Consider the following 18,582-nt stretch of genomic DNA (forward strand, 5'->3'; position numbering starts at 1 on the left):
ACTCTCAGATTGCCATTTGCAGCCAATGTGTGCGGGGGGAAGTGGCACGGACCAGGACGCAGCTCCCCACCACTCGCATTGGTCATGAAAGGTGATTCACAGCCAACACGAGCTGCAATCATCTGATACCTGCAGAAGCACAGGTAAACATAAAGGTGGGGGCCCACCAAGGATTAACCTTGTGGACCAGATCCTGCCCGTGGGCCAGAATTTGCACCCCTGCGTAAGCCCAAGGGAGAAATCTGTCCATTCGACTCTCTTCTCAGGAAGACTCCGCTGGAAAACTGTATGAAAGGCTGGGTGTCACAGTTCAAGAAATATATGGAAAATTTGGAGAGTCAAGAGGAGAGTAACAAAAACAATAAAGTGTGAAGAAAACCTGACCTATGAGAAAAGATAAAAAAAACTGATTATATATAGTCTTGAGAAAAGAAGAATGAGGGTGAATTCATAGCAGTCTTTAATTAGAGTAAGGGCCCTTATAAAATGGATTATGATTAATCTCCATCTGCACTGAAGGCAGGACAAGTAGTAAAGGGCTTGATCTGCAGCAAGGGAGATTTAGGTTAGATCTTAGGGAAGCTTTCAAACTATAAAGTTCAGTTCTGGAATAGGTTTCCTTTGGAGATTATGGAATTACTGTTGTTGGAGGCTTTTAAGAACAGGTTAGACAAATACGTGTTCGAGATAGTCTGTGTATATATGGTCCCAATGCAGGAGACTAAACTAGATGACCACTTGAGTTTCCTTCTAGCCCTGCATTTCTAAGATTCTATGATTCTACACATTTGTTAAATAGTTACTCTACAACACAGACATTTGATTTCATCAGAGACCGGGCACTACAAATAGTATATGTCAAAATGATCAGCCTTGTCTCTCAAACAAAGGGATCTAAATCTTCAGCTGGTGTAAATTCATATAACTTCACTGACTTCTAGACAACAATCTGGCCTGATAACATTCCATCCAAAATTAAAGCTGTAGAAAACAATAATTTGCATAAGCATGGCTCAAGCAGCACGCTTAGTGAGACCATTTAATCTTCTAAATTTTCTAAAATACCATTCTTCCACACCCAAATTTTCTAAAATGCCATCCACATTTTATCAGCAATTAAAAGAGAAGTACGGTTTCAGACAATAACTACTCATTTAACGCGGGACTGGCAATTCTCCAGCACATCTGAGCACAGATACAGTGGGCTGTGACAGCTGCAGGGAGCCAGCTATGAATCCTTGGCCACTTGGCCCTGGTAGAAATTAGAGAAGTAGGGCATCTATTTTACCTAAACACTATAATTATGCATACTGGAGCCTGGCTGCACCATGCTCTCAACATGACCTCACATATGATTCCTTCTCCCACTGATGTATGCACTTGGAGGCAACTGATGTAGGGGAGTTTTGCTTAAGGAGCACAGGATGAATCTAGTGACAAGGAATCCTGCCATGGGTGCTTACTGATCTCATATTAATATACAATTATTTGTTAAGATAGAGCTGTTTTGCCTATGTCAGGGGGTATGCCCCTGTCAGGGGTTTTGGCCCCCTCCTACCGGGTCTATACAGTACCCAAAGTCCCAACATAAAAGTCTAGGTCCCTCTATCAGGGCATATATGGTACTAGAGGCCTAGCTGCTCTGAGAAGCCTCCCCTGGCTTGGGGTTTGCTTATCCAGGGAAGGGAAAACGGGTGGTGGGGGGACCCAGGCCCTCCCTCTCCACCGGGTCCCAGCCCAGGGCCCTTTAGGCAGGGCCTATGGCTCCTGCCCACTCGGCGGGGGATCCGGCCGATACACGCCGAGCCAAACTTTGTATCCTTTGCCCTGGGCTGCTTCCTACCGCGCCCCGGTTCCCCTGGGGCCCCTTCGCCTCTGAGGCCGTACCTGCCAGGGTTGTGGGCGCTCTCCTACCGCCCTGGGTCGGCGGCTGCTTTCCCTGTGTCAGGGTCAGGCACGGGCAGCAACTCTGGCCCCAGCTGCTGCAGGAACACTGGCCCGGCCTGGTCTCCTCCCTCACCCTGCGGCCTCCCTGACTATAGGGATCCTTCTGCCTTTATACCCGGCTGCTGCTGGGAGCATGCCCAGCAGGGTCGGAGGGGTGGGACTTCCTTTGCCAGCTGGGCCTGGGCTATCCCCCGTTCGTCAGTGCGGGGCCGGTCCGCCCCGTCACAGCCTCTCTCTTCCTGACTGTGTGCAATGGAAAAAAATCACATAGCTAGGACTAGTGTAGGACACATTATCTTTTGCTATCCAAATTAAAGACAATCTATAATTGCTCATTATCAAAGTACTTTACTTAGGACCCTGCCAATTAACACTGACATCAATAAGAATATTTCCATTGATTTTTATATAGAATTTGGATTTAGCCTCTACGAGATGGACTCGTGAGTTCTGTGAAGGTCTCAATAAGGTGAATGGATATTATGATTGTAGGGTGAGAAAAGTTAGTTAAAAAAAACAAACCCTTTCTTGCTTACTTTTGTTTACAGAGAAAAGTTCTATTTGGTCCCTCACACATGTGGATAAAATACTTCCACACAGTACTGTGCATACTATGCAGTGAGAAGAATAAATTCTTTCTCTGTAGTTTCAGAAATCTTAAATTTCTGAACTGCAAAAATTCATACTAGTTGAATTCTCTTTGTTGCATTTCTTCATCTCTGTGAGAGAAGTTTGAAAGAATAATTAAGCTTTTCCATTCCCCAGAGCAGTTAAGTTTCTTGCCTTTTCAGGCCTTTCTTTTCTTTTCTTTTCTTTTCTTTTCTTTTATTTTTATTTTATTTTTTTTTTTTGTGTGTGTGAAAGAAATCAGACTGCAGAAAATCCATGGATGCTGCAAGAACTAAAGAAACAAACAAAAAAAATCCTCAAGAAATCATTTCCTTTTGGAGATCCCCTAAGTATTCAATTCCCAGGTTATGAGAATTGCCATCCAAGCCTATGTGGCTATTCTGCCATAACTTCAGATGTTACTCTTCTCACAATCATTCTTTTTTTATGCACAGTGAATTATCCAGTGAAACATTCCATTGCCATTCTCTTTTGTAAAAGAAATTTTGTGTTTGTAAAGTTTTCAGTCACATTACAGAGTGAAAAACAAGAGTATGGAGAGATTTAAGAAAGCTTTTATTTGAACTAAAAATAAAATGATGTAATTGTAAATTTCCAAAATGAATTTAATAACTTCTAATTTATACACACTAATATAACTTTTGGGTTGATCTTTTATTTAAAACCCCCCAGTAAAACATCTTGAGCATTTCAGTGACTTAGGTAATTATTTTGGTGAATGGATTTTAACATCCAATCATTATAATCTGCCTTACTTTACCCTAAAATTTTATTTTTCCTTTTACATGTTCTAGTTTCAGAAAAAAATTATCTTTAGGATTAATCCTGACAAAATAGAAGTAAAAAAAAAAAAAGAGCAAGAAACCAGACTTTTAACAAGTTGTGATGGTAAGAGGTAGTTTGTGCAGATGACATTGTAAGATAATTTATATAACTTACTCAGCAATATGAGCACTAAGGCTAGGGAATTAAAAAAAAACCACTAACCATTTTAAGAACTAAATGAAAATTGAACCTTATGTGTTCTAAAATGTATAGCTAAATTCTCCCATTTCCGGTTTCCACTTGGGACAGCACATTCTCCTCCCTCTCATCCCCCCCTCCCATAAAGACAGTTAGTCAGTGTAAAAATTCTGGGATGGGCAACACCTTGTTCTGCATGTGTGTGGTGCCCCAGAACAATGGGGCTCTGTAATGAGGAGGCATTCACGTGCTGCGAGTACCTCCATCTGGTCAAGTATGTTTGCATGCACTGTCTCTTTAAAAACCTTTTTGGCTACTCTGCCCTTCAGCTGAGTCATGTCTGTGAATCTCAACCCCCTTCTGGGGTATACACATTACCAGGGGCCCATCCCAGTGCCCCCTATAGTATCTCTCAGTTCAATTCATTCTCTTATTTCCTCACTCAGTATGAGAGTGGTGCCTCCAGGGCTTCTCCTCCTGAAGTCAGTGTTCTAAACAGTTCCCCAATCTGAACTGTCCTTGGTTTTTCCTGCCAGCCACCCACCCCTGACCTTCTCCCTTCCAGGTCTAGGCTGCAACTGATCTGCCTCTAGTCCTGCAGCTTTTTATGTAGTCCCTTCTGGCCCCTGATTTTCTGGTTTCTTTCTATCCAGTCTAGCCACCTGGAGGATTTCTCTATGGTTCTTTTGGCCTTAGGGTATAGCCCATTACAGGACCCTCTCCCTGACTGGGGCATCTAGGTGCTACCATAATGAAAACAAAAAATACTAGTTATCAGAGCATTATGCTTGTAAGCAGCAGTATGAGTGTCAAATCTTACACAAAAGTTTGATCTTGTGAGATTCCCATTCATTTTTGTAGACTCCAGGGGGATGAATAATCTAGGCAGAGTCTAAACTTTGGAATGATTGATCCCAAAGACTGTACTTTTTGTTCCCCTCCTTTTACACGGCATAGACTGCCTCAAAGTTAAGCATTGATCACAAAACCCATAGATTATTCCAGATATTAAAGGCCTCAAATCTAGCAGATAAGAGAATACCAAGAACTAGTGGCTGGAGATTAAAGCCAGATACATTCAAATTAACAATACAGAAATCTTTTTAATAATGAGGTTGACTAACCACTGGAACAAACAACCAAGGGTCGACCTTCTGAAATAGTTAATCAAGATTGAAGATAGACTCAATACAAGGAGTAAATGGGAAAAAATGTATGGCATATGTTATTCAGTGTGATCTAATAGGCCTTTCTGTCCTGATAATCCATGAAGTGATGAACTGAGAGGCTGACATAAAGAACCAGAACTTGTAAGCAGATTATTAAACGTATTAAGATAGGAGCATCCAATAGAATAACAAAGACCTAAAGGAACTCTACTGAAATCGAATGGGTTGGCTAAAGGATGTGCAGGTAAGAGAGCCAGTACAATAAATTTGACTCTGCATGACTCACCAGCATTAGGTACTAAGTGCTATAACACCCAGCAATAGGGCCAAGATGTTAGTACTATTCTGGGTGCCAATGGCAGTTGCAGAAAAATCTGAAGAGGATGCTGAATCATCACTGCCTTGGCTGCAGAAGACCACATTAAAATGTGTCCCGTTAGCCAGTTTCCAAAAGAGCTCAGCCCTCATTCAGCAAAGTAGCCAGAATTTCTAAATGTCTTATTACCCAGCCTCTCCCATTAAGGACTGGCCAGGTATTTTTGTTCCTAGATGAAATTTAGCCACAAAAAACCTACAACCACTATGACTTCTAGTATAATTGTAGAAGACACACTTATTTTCTTCATAGATGTTTACTATGGTACTAGGGCACTATATGTACAGAGACACAAACACTGAGGGTATGTCTACACTTGCACCCTCTTTCGAGAGAAGGGTGCAAATGAAGACATTCAAAATTGGAAATGAAGCTGGGATTTAAACATCCCATGTTTCATTTGCATAATCACATTATGGTGCTATTTCCAAATAACGCTATTTTGAAATACCAGACGCTGTTAAGATGTAGTTATTTCGAGAGAAAACCCTTCTCTCAAAATAACCCTTATTCTTCATACAATGAGGTTTACCAGTTATTTTGAGAGAAGGGTTTTCTCTCAAAATAACCAACTCTTAACAGCATCTGTTATTTCGAAATAGCGCTATTTCAAAACAGCGCCATAGCACGATTATGCAAATGAAGCGTGGGATATTTAAATCCCGGCTTCATTTGCATTTTCGAATGTCTTCATTTGCATCCTTCTCGAAAGAGGGTGCAAGTGTAGACATATCCTGACTTTTCTTTTTCCTAGTAGATTCTTCAGCCCTCTCTATCTCCACCCCAGATTTCTGCTTTTGCTCCAGCTATTTCCATCCCCAACCCCCATGATCCCTCCCAAAGACCCTCTCCCACTCACTCCTCTCCACAAAAGAGTCCCCTACCCACTTGCTCTTCTCTACCCCCCTTCTCCTAAGTACCTCCCACCAGCCACTGCCTGATGTGCAGCTAGCCCGAAGTCCACAAACAGCACATTGGCAGCCAAACCTGGGTCTGCATAACTCCTGAGAGTGCTGGATACTGAGCATGCCTTATTTTTTCCAGGGGTGCTAGAGCCACAGGGCACCCACAGAGTCAGTACCTGTAAGCACAGATGCTAAAGTTAAAAAACAGAGAGAATGAAAAAACAAACAAACAAAAATAGAAAAATAACAGCAAATGGGAGAGAGAAAGATTATGGGGAAAGAGATCAAACAACATATCCTAGCATTGTAGAGCACTACTTTTCTCTCCCCCCCCCCCCCACACACTTTATCCCATGGAGATGTTGAGCGGGGTAATGGACTGAACAACTTTGGCTTTCTTCTGAACAAGGTTTCACCCCAAACCTACAGTTTTCTGGCTTAAAGTTAAGATGTTATTGTCTCTCTTGAATACTTAATGGAGGCACTTTTGTTATAACTCTCTGAAGACTGACCTTTCACTCCACAGGTTACCTGTGTCAGCAATTTAAAGGTAAAAAATGAATTTTCTGCCTTACCTGCTTTATGAGGAAAATTCCTTCAGTAGCGATTTTGCAGTAATCTAATCTTGAACAACATTTCTGTGCTATAAAATTGTTACAAAGTTGCTGGCCGAAATTTGGAGCTAGTGGAAATCAGTACACTCTACCAAACTAGACTTAAAATACACGTAACATTGAAAAAAGTTATAGTGGTGAAAATGCACTCTGAACTTTTAAAAGAAAGACAAGGTCACAAGTGACACCTCTGAAGTAAGGATTTAAGGCATACTTACAAATGTTCTGAAACATAATCTTTAATTTGGAAGAGACAGAATTTTGCTAACAATTGAGGAAGTGTTAAAAACTGTATCGCATAGTTTGATGTTAAGATCTATGTAGTAATCTCTCCTCAAAACAGAAAGAAATGGACAAAGTGGTCCCTAAATGGAAAGAGGTGGACTAAAGGGCACAACTGTAACATCAGATGAATGGGATGATTCCAACTGCTATTCTGATGATGTCTTTGTGGACATGGAGGGCAGTGAAGCAGGCTGTTTCTGGTCTAACATGCATTTCTTTCTAAGGGGTTGCATGGTTCTCAAGAACTGAGCCTGTCACATGACTTTTGTTCCACAGGCAATCTGTGACCTTCTGAAATGCTTCTTGCTCATAGGCATATAAATGCAGAAGAAATGTAGGGTAGCCCTGAAGTCCTTAAGCACCGTAACTGCCACTAAGTGGATTTGAACCTAAGACTTCTGAAGCTTAGTATAAGAACCTCTACCCTCTGAGCTAAAAGCCAGCTGGTTCCCAGCCCACACTGTAGAGGTCTTTTGAACTTAACTATTGCTGTGGTCTAGGTACCACTTGCATTGCTCAGTAATCACACTAGATGTGTGGGTTACATATGCAGTCATTCATGGGCTCCAAGAAGAATTTGTGGCCATCAAAAGGGAGGCCATCTACTGTGTTTTGAGTGGCTCTTGGGAATCCTGAAAGCTAGAGCTTGTATGTAGCTTGCTCATAACTGCCACCATAGGGATAGTTTTTGCCACAGTATCTGCAACATTTCAGGATTATTAAAGAACCATGCTATTCAACAGCTGACCCTCTGCAACAATAGACTAGAATTGTTCCCAAAAGTCATGTGACAGATGTTCAATGAATGCCATGAGCTTGTTGCAATTAGAAAAGTTATATTTCACCATGGTTGCCTGACAATTTGCAATATGGAGAGGCAAAGTTGGTGACAAGTAAAACTTTTGTCCTAAGATTTCCAATTGCTTCTGATCCTTGTCCTAGGTGGGAGCCTTTGAACATTGCTGTGTACCTCACTCACTCACAGCACCCTCCACAAAGGAGAATGGGAAAATAAAAAGTCAGAATCCTTAGGGGCACAAAATACTTCTTGTCTGCCCTCTTGCACATTGATGAAATAGTGGCTGGCCTTTGCCTTATGATCTTAACCAGATCCAGGAGACTCATATTAGTAGGTGACACCAATATGGAATATACTGCTGGTGGCAAAATATGAAGTAGTCTGTGTTGCTAGTCTTCGCTCTCCTCCAGGAGGGACTGCTAGTTTTACAATGAAGCCCTGGAGTTCATAGAAGTCATCAGCATGATTCTCTCATTCCATGATGATGATAAAGTGGGATTTTCAGTGATGACTTCCTCATTTGCATTAGCCTCTGCCTCTTTAAAAGTCTCCTGTGTCCTTGGTAAGGTAGAGAGATGATGCAGAACCCCAGCCTCCCTAAAATATGAAACTGGTATTTTATTGAATTACTGCCAATAGGCAGCCCACCAATCTCAATATGGCCATTGTGGCAGTCCAGAAAAGAACAGGAATGGCATAGATTCCACTGTGCTTGATGTGTCTCAAAGTCCTCCCTGCATGACTCACATCCAAAGGGATATGTAGGACAATCCTAACAGAAACTAAGGAGACTACCTCTTCATCGTTTTCCACCTCTTTTCCTGGGGAGGCAGTCAGTGAGGAGAGTCTTGTGCAGTGGACAGGCCACTCAGAGACTGAGGTCTCAGTACCATGAAATACTTGGTGCCTGATAACAATATGGGGACTTTGGTCACTGAGAGATCCCCAAAAAACACAGCATCTGTGGTACTGGAAAGAATACTGGTACCATCACCGTACTTCATGTTAGCATGGCTGAAGCTGACAGTATCAATAATGCTGAGCATTCTGCAGGCCTTGTCAGATGCTGAGGCTTGCTCGGTACTGCTTGTACAGGCCCCCCTGGGTGAGCTACTCAGAACAGTACTGATGGAAGGGTTAAGTTGCATGATGCCATCAACAACTGAGCTAAATGCCTCAGTGGCAATGATAGGGCTGAGCTTGATGGTACCCTCTGTTTTCCTTATTAGTGGAGGGTACAGGTGGCCCTATTTGAGCCATGCTTCTTCTCCTTGGAGTCCCTTTGTATCAGAAGAAGAGACCTTGGCCTCCAAGATATCTCACAGACTGAGGACCTTGATGGGCATCTGGTCTTTTTTTGATCTGGCTCATTAGATATGGCCTGCCCCCTCTTTTTTGGGGTCTTCCCAGAGGGCTCCAAAGGCTTTCTGTTCTTAAGAGAAGCATGTTGGATGTCCAGGCAGTTTCCTGATATGATTCAGAGCGTGATTGCAGATAATGTTCCATCACCAACAGTCTGAACTTCAGTTTGCTATTTTTCATAGTCCAAGACTTAAGGGCTAAACAAAAGTAGCACGTATGGGAAATATAGGGCTCCCATCACTCACTGGTATAATCTCTCAGGAGAAAAGGCAGCATCTGAATCCTGCAGAAGAGGACAAGTGTCCTGGGGGAAAACAGTCCTCTCACTTATATTAATACTAGTGGCTACTCTAAACTATATCTTTCATAGAAAAATAGTAAAGAGGAAAGCAAAGTACACTCTAGACAGACACACTAGCATTCCATCTTGGGTTTACCTGGTAGAAAAAGAACTGAGGATGGTTCACCCTCACACTGCTACATAGCCTCAGTACCTGCTATGGAGTGGCACAAAACACATGCATGCGCTGAACACATACTGTAAGCTGGAAATCTCCAATCAAGGGCACAAGAAGCACATGTACAATTGAAGTGGACAACCAGTAGGAACCCTACTAATAGAAGAAGGAAATTCCACTGTGAATGATGGGCAGATGCTAATCATCCACAGCCTCTCTTTGACTCATTTCTCTTTTGGGATCCAGGGGTCTTTTCCTACTTCATTTAGACTAACACAGTCCTACAACTGCCCATCTCTGCTCTTCCTAGACAATGCTCACGTAACATACAACACAATAACAACCTCTTCCTTGAGATTTAAGCCCTTAAGGGCTCGTCTACACTGGCCCCTTTTCTGGAAGGGGCATGTTAATTTCAGCTATCGTAGTAGGGAAATCCGCGGGGGATTTAAATATCCCCCGCGGCATTTAAATAAAAATGTCCGCCGCTTTTTTCCGGCTTTTAGAAAAGCCGGAAAAGAGCATCTACACTGGCCCCGATCCTCCGGAAAAAGCGCCCTTTTCCGGAGGCTCTTATTCCTACTTCAAAGGGCGCTTTTTCCGGAGGATCGGGGCCAGTGTAGAAAAGCCGGAAAAAAGCGGCGGACATTTTTATTTAAATGCCACGGGGGATATTTAAATCCCCCGCGGATTTCCCTACTACGATAGCTGAAATTAACATGCCCCTTCCGGAAAAGGGGCCAGTGTAGACGTAGCCTTACAGTGCAGAGAAAGATATAGTTTAAAGTTCAAAGAATGTATCTTGCTTAGCAGAAAATTCTGCAAGTAGTCACAGTAGTTTCTAAGGCAATCTGCTAGGCTCATGTGCTATGTATACAAAAATTCAAGCTACTAACACCCACTTTTGTCAACTTAGACAAATTACCCTCCCATGATAATTCAGTTCAGTTGCTCCTTGCCATCCGCCACTCAGACTTTCAGTGTGGTGGCTGGCCTTAGCAGCTGAGTTTATGACAAAGCCAGCTTGTCCCTCCTAACCAATTACAGCATCGATAAGTACCAGGCTTCGCCTCTGGTTATAATGAGTCTTCTTACTGGCTGGTAGGAACTGAGCTGCCTTCTCTGCCCAGCGTTAGATTTAGCTGAAGGGGGAGCAAAAGACCCCTCCTCCTTCTATAGTCCCTTCTCCTTCTATAGTAAGGTTTTCCCTCCCATGCACTCGGATGTATAGGGTTTAAAGCAAGCAATTGGCATTTGCCTCACAAGTTTGCATTATTGAATAATTGCTAAGTACGTCTGATGTTGCAAACTCATTGCGTTTTTTTTTCTGTTTTGAGTAAGACAGAATTGCACCAGAACATGAGGACATGAGGAATCCAAAATGCACCATGTTGTAATTTTGGGGAACACACAAATCTTTGCTGATGGGGTAAATTTGGTGAGTTGAGGTAAGAAGCTGGGCTTGAGGGTTTATATCTTTCAGATGGAATTTATATGTAAAAAATCTCTAAAGACTCTGCAGATTTTCTTGCTTTGTCTCTCTCTCTATGGCAGCTCTAGCCCTCACTAATCACACTTTTTTGCCTTTATCTTATTTTTTATATATATATATATATATATATATATATATATATATATATATATCTCAAATACAAAATCCATTGGTTACATTCTTTTCTTTGTTAAGCTGTAATTATCAATATGCTTTTAGTCTGACTTTCTCATCTTAACCTTGGCAAGACCTGACTTTTTATGTTAAAATATTATTTAATTGTCTTATTTTAATAAAATAAAATAATAGCCCATAATCAATGAAAGGAAGGTTGTTTCAAGATCACCGATTCCTTATTCATAAAATACACAGCTCTTCAGCCCTGCAGTAACAGTGCTTATGACTCTCTGATGCATGGTAAAACCAGAATGAATTAATTTAGAATCTTTACAATACTGTAAAATGGTAGATGAGTTGTAGTAATATCACAAAGACATTACATCATTCATGACTCTTTATGAATGGAAGAGGGAGTGCCACAATTGCAACACGTGGAATGAAGTAATTTTCCTTTCAACATAATATGAACTCTCAGGGATCTGCTTATGTATAATTATGTATTAATACAGAAATTAAGATATTGCCCAAACCCAAAGATAAAAATCTGAAATTACATTTAAAAATATGATTTAAAAATATATTTTAAAGCTGATCATTAATGCTTTGGGGTGGTGTTTTACTTTTGATCTTTGAACATTTGAGGTTGGGAGTACTGCAACAGACAACCAGCCTAAGTCTAGTCACAGTGGACAAACCTCTCTACATGAATGTCAAATCTAAAATAACTCTGATAAAATGGCAGCAGGATGAAAATATAACTGACAGCAAGTGGCATGTATATGAAATGCCTGCTGTGCTGGGGAAAGGAACTGCTCAAACAATCCATAGTGCTTATATGGGCTCTTTCAAATTCAATCATAGGAACAGATCAATTTGTGTTTTGGAACTTTGTATACTTACAAGCATAATTACATTAGTCATTCAGGATACTGCTGTGAGATACAAGCACACTGCTTGAGGGCAGTGACAACCTGTGAAGAGCAGAATATCATTATTATGAAAAAATATTAAAATAACTTCTTTTTGCATTTTCCATCTTCTATAGACTAATTTCTATGAAGAACTGACTGATGTTTGAATAAAACTTTAGCCAAATATTGACAGAGGAAAAATTGTGAGAAAATTGTCTAGAAAAATTTTGATGAGGCATGAGAAAAGAGACAATAAGTTAATGTTGCAGAAATTCTAAAATAATAGAAAATGGATGCAAAGAACTTCATCCTTGAGCATCTGAATTTGAGCAAGCTATAAAATGGAAGGAACAAAGACTAGAAATAGCACACATACTGTATATGGCATGTAAACCAAACCCAAGAAAACAAGACACACAAACTGAGAGAAATTAATGAAGGTTGGAAAATAATGTTTGAGAACATAATTATCTTTAGAAAGTTAAAATAGCTATTAATGCAGTTTTGCTGCAAGAGATTCCTCAATATGGCTGGCACCAGATGATACTTCAAAGAAGAGTACATTCAACCATTTGGGCTCCCTCCAGACTGCATCTTCTGTCGGCAGAGAGATGCAAATAAAGCACTTCGAAAGTGCAAATGAGCCCGGGATTTAAATATCCGTGGCTTCATTTGCATACTCACGTAATGAGTACAGGATCTGCTGAAAAAGCTACCCGCTGTCTGCAGAGCCACGGCTAGACTTTACTTTCACTTTCAAAAGGGTGCTTGATCAGTACCGCGCCCAAACGTAAGGATGCAAATGAAGCCCGGGATAATTTAATCCCTGGCTCATTTGCACTTTCGAAGTACCTAATCTACATCCCTCTGTTGGCAGAGGGGCGTAGTTTAGACACACCTTTATTAGTGAACAGTTAAAGAACAACCTGAATTTTCTCAATTTCTTCTTTTGGTGGTTGGATTATTCTCTGGCTGTGAGAATTTATGGGCCTGATCCAACTCTTACTGACTTCAATGTCACTATTCACATAAAATGCTTAATCACTAAATTCTTAGCTTCAATGACATGTTGGGGTAATGAGTTGCACAGGTAAAAACAGTGTTTCCTTTTATCAGTTTTTAATATGAAATGGTGCATATTGGATGGCAGTTGCCAAGCACCTTCTGTCTGTCAATAAGTATTGATTACTTGTCCAATATTTCAGGACCTCTCCAGTTGCTCATGAGCGAGTTTTCCCCCCAATGCTTAGGAAATTCATTAGCTTGTTTCAGTTAAGTCCTAGATAACATGTTATCTAAATTTGCTGAATTTTGAATGTGCACCTTCTCCAGCTTTGTTTTTAATCAATATCTATTTTGACAAGGATTCACTTATGTTCTAATTGTCTAGGACTTTTAAAATCCACATCAATAATGAGCACTGTGAAGAACTAAAATATATAACCACCATGTACTATAAAATATACTTATATTTCCTTTTAGAAAGAAATTTGCATTAAATGATGTGATTTGAGATGGAAACACGTATTGTAACAGCTCACTCAAAAATTATTTTCACCCTCTTAGGTCCCAGCTGCTCTGGGTGAAATACTTTGACCAAATATTATTTCTAGCAACAAAATAAACACCAAAACTTTTCACAAATGTCTATCAATTTCACCAATTTAGTTTTATAGTTTGTTTTTAACATCTCTTTTTTTTTCAAACAAACACAACCAGCATCACCTTATTTCAGTCAGACATTTATAAATTTTTTGTCTGGAGGGAGGGGGGGTTAATTCAGTAAAATTTTTCAATTTTGAATTTTTTTAACTTTGAAAAAGAATTGAAAATGTTAAAATGAGCTCAAAATTGAAGGGAACCTTTTTGGTTTGGGTCATATAAAATTTTGTTAGAACTAGATCCTAACCCAACTGATTTTTCCTCCCATTTCTTGATTTACAAAAAAAAAAAAGTCTGAAAACTTCCCTTTTTGGTTCAACCCTACATAATTTTTTCCTACCAATTTTTCAGAATTGCTGGCAAACCAAAATATTTTTCACCACTGAGGACAGGCATTCATTTTTTTCACAACATTGATGCTTTGGCAGCTGCTTAGAGCTTAGCTACTGACTTTGATAAATGACTTGCTGGTGAATAGTCATGGCAGAATGAATGTGATTCTGCTTCTCTCAGGAAATGAGTGCTCTGCATGACAAGAACAGATAAATTGATCATTTTAACTTCTGTGTATGTTTAACTACATGCAATAGCAATATAATAATTGAGTTTCATTTTACTCTTTCAAGCTTTTCTGTGCAAAATGTGTAGCATAGGTAAGACTGCACTATGTATTTATCTAAGGAAGGAATGGGCAATAAAAAAGGAGAAGTGGTAGGCCACTGCTACTATGTTTTCCTGTACCTCTGCAGGTAGCAGACGATTGCAGCTCTCATTGGCCGCAGATTGCCGTTCGCAGCCAATGCAAGTGGTTGGAAGTGGCACAGACTGGGATGCCTCTTCCTGCCACTTGCATTGACCACAAAAGGAGATTCACAATCAAAAAGAGCTGTGATCATCTGATACCTGTAGAAGCACATGTAAACACAGAGGTGGGGCCCACCAGGAATTAACTCTATGGACCAGATCTGGCCCATGGGCAGGAATTTGCTCACCCTTGCTTGACATCCTAATAGTTATTAACAGGCTTATCTTACTGCTATTGTGTTTTCAGTTACCAGTCCTTCAATTTGTTGCTCAGAAAATGTACTTTGTGCATATTGACTGCATTCCATCTTCAAAGAGCTTTACAAACATTAATTATTTATTAGTCAGAATATATAAGTGAACTGAGGCAGGTAGGTTAAAGGCTATGTGCTAAACCTCATAAAAATCAGCACAGACTCAGATTTATAATTACGAAAGCCAGGATTTCCTTTTCCTACATTCAGGTCCCTAGGCACCACCTGTCTTGACTTTGATGGGTATTTTGCATAGAAAATTCTTTGGATCAGGTCCATAGGATTTTAAATTATTTCATTATTTTTACTGAGCTGCTTTTGACAATTACACTATTGGTGATGGGAGAGCAAAGATATACTCACAAGGGATATCTAGGGATTCAACCTTTCACAAAGATTTAATATCTAACGTAAAGCAGGTTTATGAAGTGAATGAAAAAAAGAATTGATTCCAGCAAATAAAATGAATCAAGAGGCATGATGTCAAAATTTTGCAAAGAAGAAAAATTTAGTTGTAATATATTGTGCCTACGAGGACAGCAGCATTAGGGTAACATACATGTTATCCAAAGTATTTTTTGGGATGCAATTTTATCAAACACCATCCTAAACAAAATGTTGTAAAATAGGAGATAGAAATCCCCACCTACAGAACAATGTAGGGGTTAATTGCAGAAGAATTTCATACGTTCACGTTTAGGAGTGGTGAGGCCTGCATTCTTCTCCCTTCCCCCATATCTGATGAGCCAGAAGCACGTCTTTGGGAACATACGCCATTCAAGATAAGTATTGTTGCCAGTATAGCAAGAACAAGTGTAAGATAAGGGTAAAGGGCAAGAACGCATAAACAATCCTGTTTACCCTAATGCACTGATCACGTAAACAAGGCCAAAGAACAAGTAGAACCAGATCAATAACTAACAGCTGAGCCCTCCATCAGCACATAATGAGTAACCCCTGGAAATTTCCAAACTGCAAAACAAGGCAAGAAAACTGTATTTAAGGCTGCACCAAAGCACAGCAATTTGAACCTCACTGATGGGCTTTGGGTACTGGTGCATCAGAAGCTGAGATAGTCTCCCACTTTGTCCACAGCCAACTCGGGATCCCCGGCTAGCTGAAGGGACGTAAGATATGACGCTTCTTTGTTATCTTACCCTTCTAGTTAAGGGGTGCAGCTGTTACCTGTCAGGAAATAAACTACTTGTGTTTGACAGATACCTGTGTAGCGTCCTTTGTACTTTAAAAACCCGGTGTTGGACCTGAGATTTACTCTTGCCAGCCACAAATATGCCACATCCAATTTTTTAAAAAAGTATGTCTGTTTTGAAATATAATAGACTGTTGATGTAAAGCATTTCATTTATTGCTTGCTGATCATTTTTCCTTCTTTTTCTTTTCTCTTCTGTTTTTCAGTCTCCTGACCCACTTCTGAAATAGGTTCAACACCAAAAGTTGCTGATGTAAAAAAAAAACTTTGTCAAGACAACAAAAAGTAACAATTTTCTGCCAGATTCTGCTTAAGTTATTCTGTTTTACAATCCATAGAAATCATTGTAAAAAGATGGACACAATTTTATATTAAGATTGCTCTCAGGAAGATAAAACACAATATTGGTCCTCAAGACTCTAGTCCACAAATAAGCCTCTCCCCTCCAGTGTGTACCATTTTTGTTGCAATTACCATGTGGGAAGGTGGAAGAAATGGAGAGGTAATCTCTTGTATAGTTGCAACATCACCTCTTAGGCTGTGTCTACACAACCAGGTTATTTTGAAATAATTATTTGGGGAGTTATTATTTTGAAATAACTTATTTTGAAATAAGTTTATTCCTCTTCACAAGCAGGAGCTATTATTTTTAAATAACAATCCCATTATTTCAAAGTAACAGGCTTGGTAGTATAGATGCATGCCTTGTTATTTCAAAATAAGAGGAGTTATTCTGAAATAACCCCTCAGTGTAGACAGGCCCTAAGCCTTCATTTCTGAGAAAAGCAGCTTCATAAAGCAATGCTAAGTTGAGGGGCACCAGCAATTGACTGGGAAACAAGATGGAATAGGATGAATGGGACAACTGCAAGTCAGACCACTGAATCAGACTTGGGCCAGCTGCTGAAGTCTAATAGGGTGTGTCTAGACTACAGGGTTTTGTTGACAAAAGTGGACTTTTGTTGACAAAACTATACTTACATCTACACTACCGCCAAGTTCTGTCGACTTAGCGTTGACAGAACTCAGCAGTTTTGTTGACGGCGGTAAACCTCATTCTACGAGGAATAACGCCTTTTGTCAACAGAGTTCTGTCTACAGAAAGCGTTTTTGCATCTATACTGTCCTTTGCGTCTACACTCTCATGTTGACAAAGCAGCTTGCTTTGTCGACAGAACTGGATATAGTCTAGACACTCTTTGTCGACAGAAGCTTTGTCGACAGTATCTGTCAACAAAGCCTCTGTTGACAACAGCCTGTAGTCTAGAAGTACCCTAAGATTTAGAGGCTGTGCCATGCTTACACTTGATTGAAACAGAGTTTTGCTTCTGAATTTTTATAGTATTTATTAGTTCACACGAAGAATTTGACCGTACGAATGCCAAATCAGGCCCTTTGTGGAGAGTATCCTGATAGGAAAACTATTTCTGCTCATTCAGCTCTGTACCCTGAGGCAACTCTTCACTCTAGCTACTGCTTTCCTGATCTGAGGGGGCTCAGTGTAGCCAGCCACCCAAACAAAGTTAATCATCCACCCCTAGAAAAAGAGCTATGACCATTAAGTTTCTAAATATTCAAAGCATTGTGGTAAGCCTACAAGTTCTGAAATTGTTTCCCTAGCACCTGTAGCCAGAAGAAGATGGGGATAGCCACATTACTAACCTACAAGCCTGAAGGGCTCTGAAAATAACCTTGTATCAGAGTCTATACAACAGCTAGGTATGACTGTCCAATGTGGAAGGAGGGAAACTGCAGAAGCCCCCTTCAAATGCACTAGTCAGAAGCTCTCTGGAATCTTTAAAGGTACATGTACACAAACCCCTGAACATGTGTTCATGTGTTTACTTGTGCCCATTCCCCTCCCTCCCTATTGTCCATATTTAAACTCCAGAAGTACACATCCAAAGTTGAGGAGTGGTGATAAGCTAGTACACCTGAGGTGTGTAGGCAAGAACCCACCTTAGGCTGTGGCAGTTTCATACATGGGCCAGTTTATTGTACTAACAGTGGCAAAAGGCATGTATCTGGTCTCAAGTTTCATTAGTCCTCCATCCCCATTCCCACAATGCACTGAACCCTTTTCTTCCTGACCCCTCCACAAACTAGGTCATACTACCTCTCCCCTCTCCCCCTCCACACCTCTCCCCCGCCCCATGCACTGGGAGTAACATGCTGCAGTGACTGACCAAAGCAAAACAGCTTTCTACTGTACTCTTTTCACATGAAAAATGGATTTAGCTCCAAGAGAAGCCTCTTGGCGCACCAAGCATATCTGAATGATGATCAGTGTGATGATCAGTGTGACACAATCCTCCATGAACTCAGCTGGAGCAGCAGGAACTGAGAAATTTAATGGAAGCTGGAGCAAGTGGGCATTTAGCAAACTCCATCTCAGTTCAGGGGAACACATGAAACATGCAAGGCTCCTGATACATGAAGGCCAAAAACTCCAACAGAGTTCTGGAGTGTTTGTCCTACATGCCCTTTGGTACAAGAAGCCTGACCAGGTGCTGTCAAGTATGAAGCCTGAGGTGGCTCAAAATCCCCTTCTCAATCCCAAGAACCTCATTATCTGACAGGACACTGATAAGTTTCAGGGCAAGGAGTCAGTTGGGATCATA

At 40.6% G+C, this 18,582-nt stretch overlaps 1 long non-coding RNA gene across 2 annotated transcripts in view; it reads right to left on the reverse strand.

Annotated features, from left to right (window-relative positions):
* LOC112547279 (uncharacterized) overlaps window positions 1-18,078 on the reverse strand; it is a 35,634-nt gene extending 17,556 nt beyond the window's left edge. For both annotated transcript variants that reach the window (XR_016349145.1, XR_016349144.1), the window contains exons 1-2: window positions 15,973-18,078; window positions 12,021-12,091 (exon numbers count right to left, since the gene is read on the reverse strand). This is a non-coding gene — a long non-coding RNA (uncharacterized LOC112547279). The remainder of the gene's footprint in view (window positions 1-12,020; window positions 12,092-15,972) is intronic.
* Between the last annotated feature and the right edge of the window lie 504 nt (window positions 18,079-18,582).

This window comes from Pelodiscus sinensis, chromosome 3 (genome assembly GCF_052426305.1).
Source record: "Pelodiscus sinensis isolate ZL-2025 chromosome 3, ASM5242630v1, whole genome shotgun sequence".
Lineage (NCBI taxonomy): Eukaryota > Metazoa > Chordata > Testudines > Trionychidae > Pelodiscus > Pelodiscus sinensis.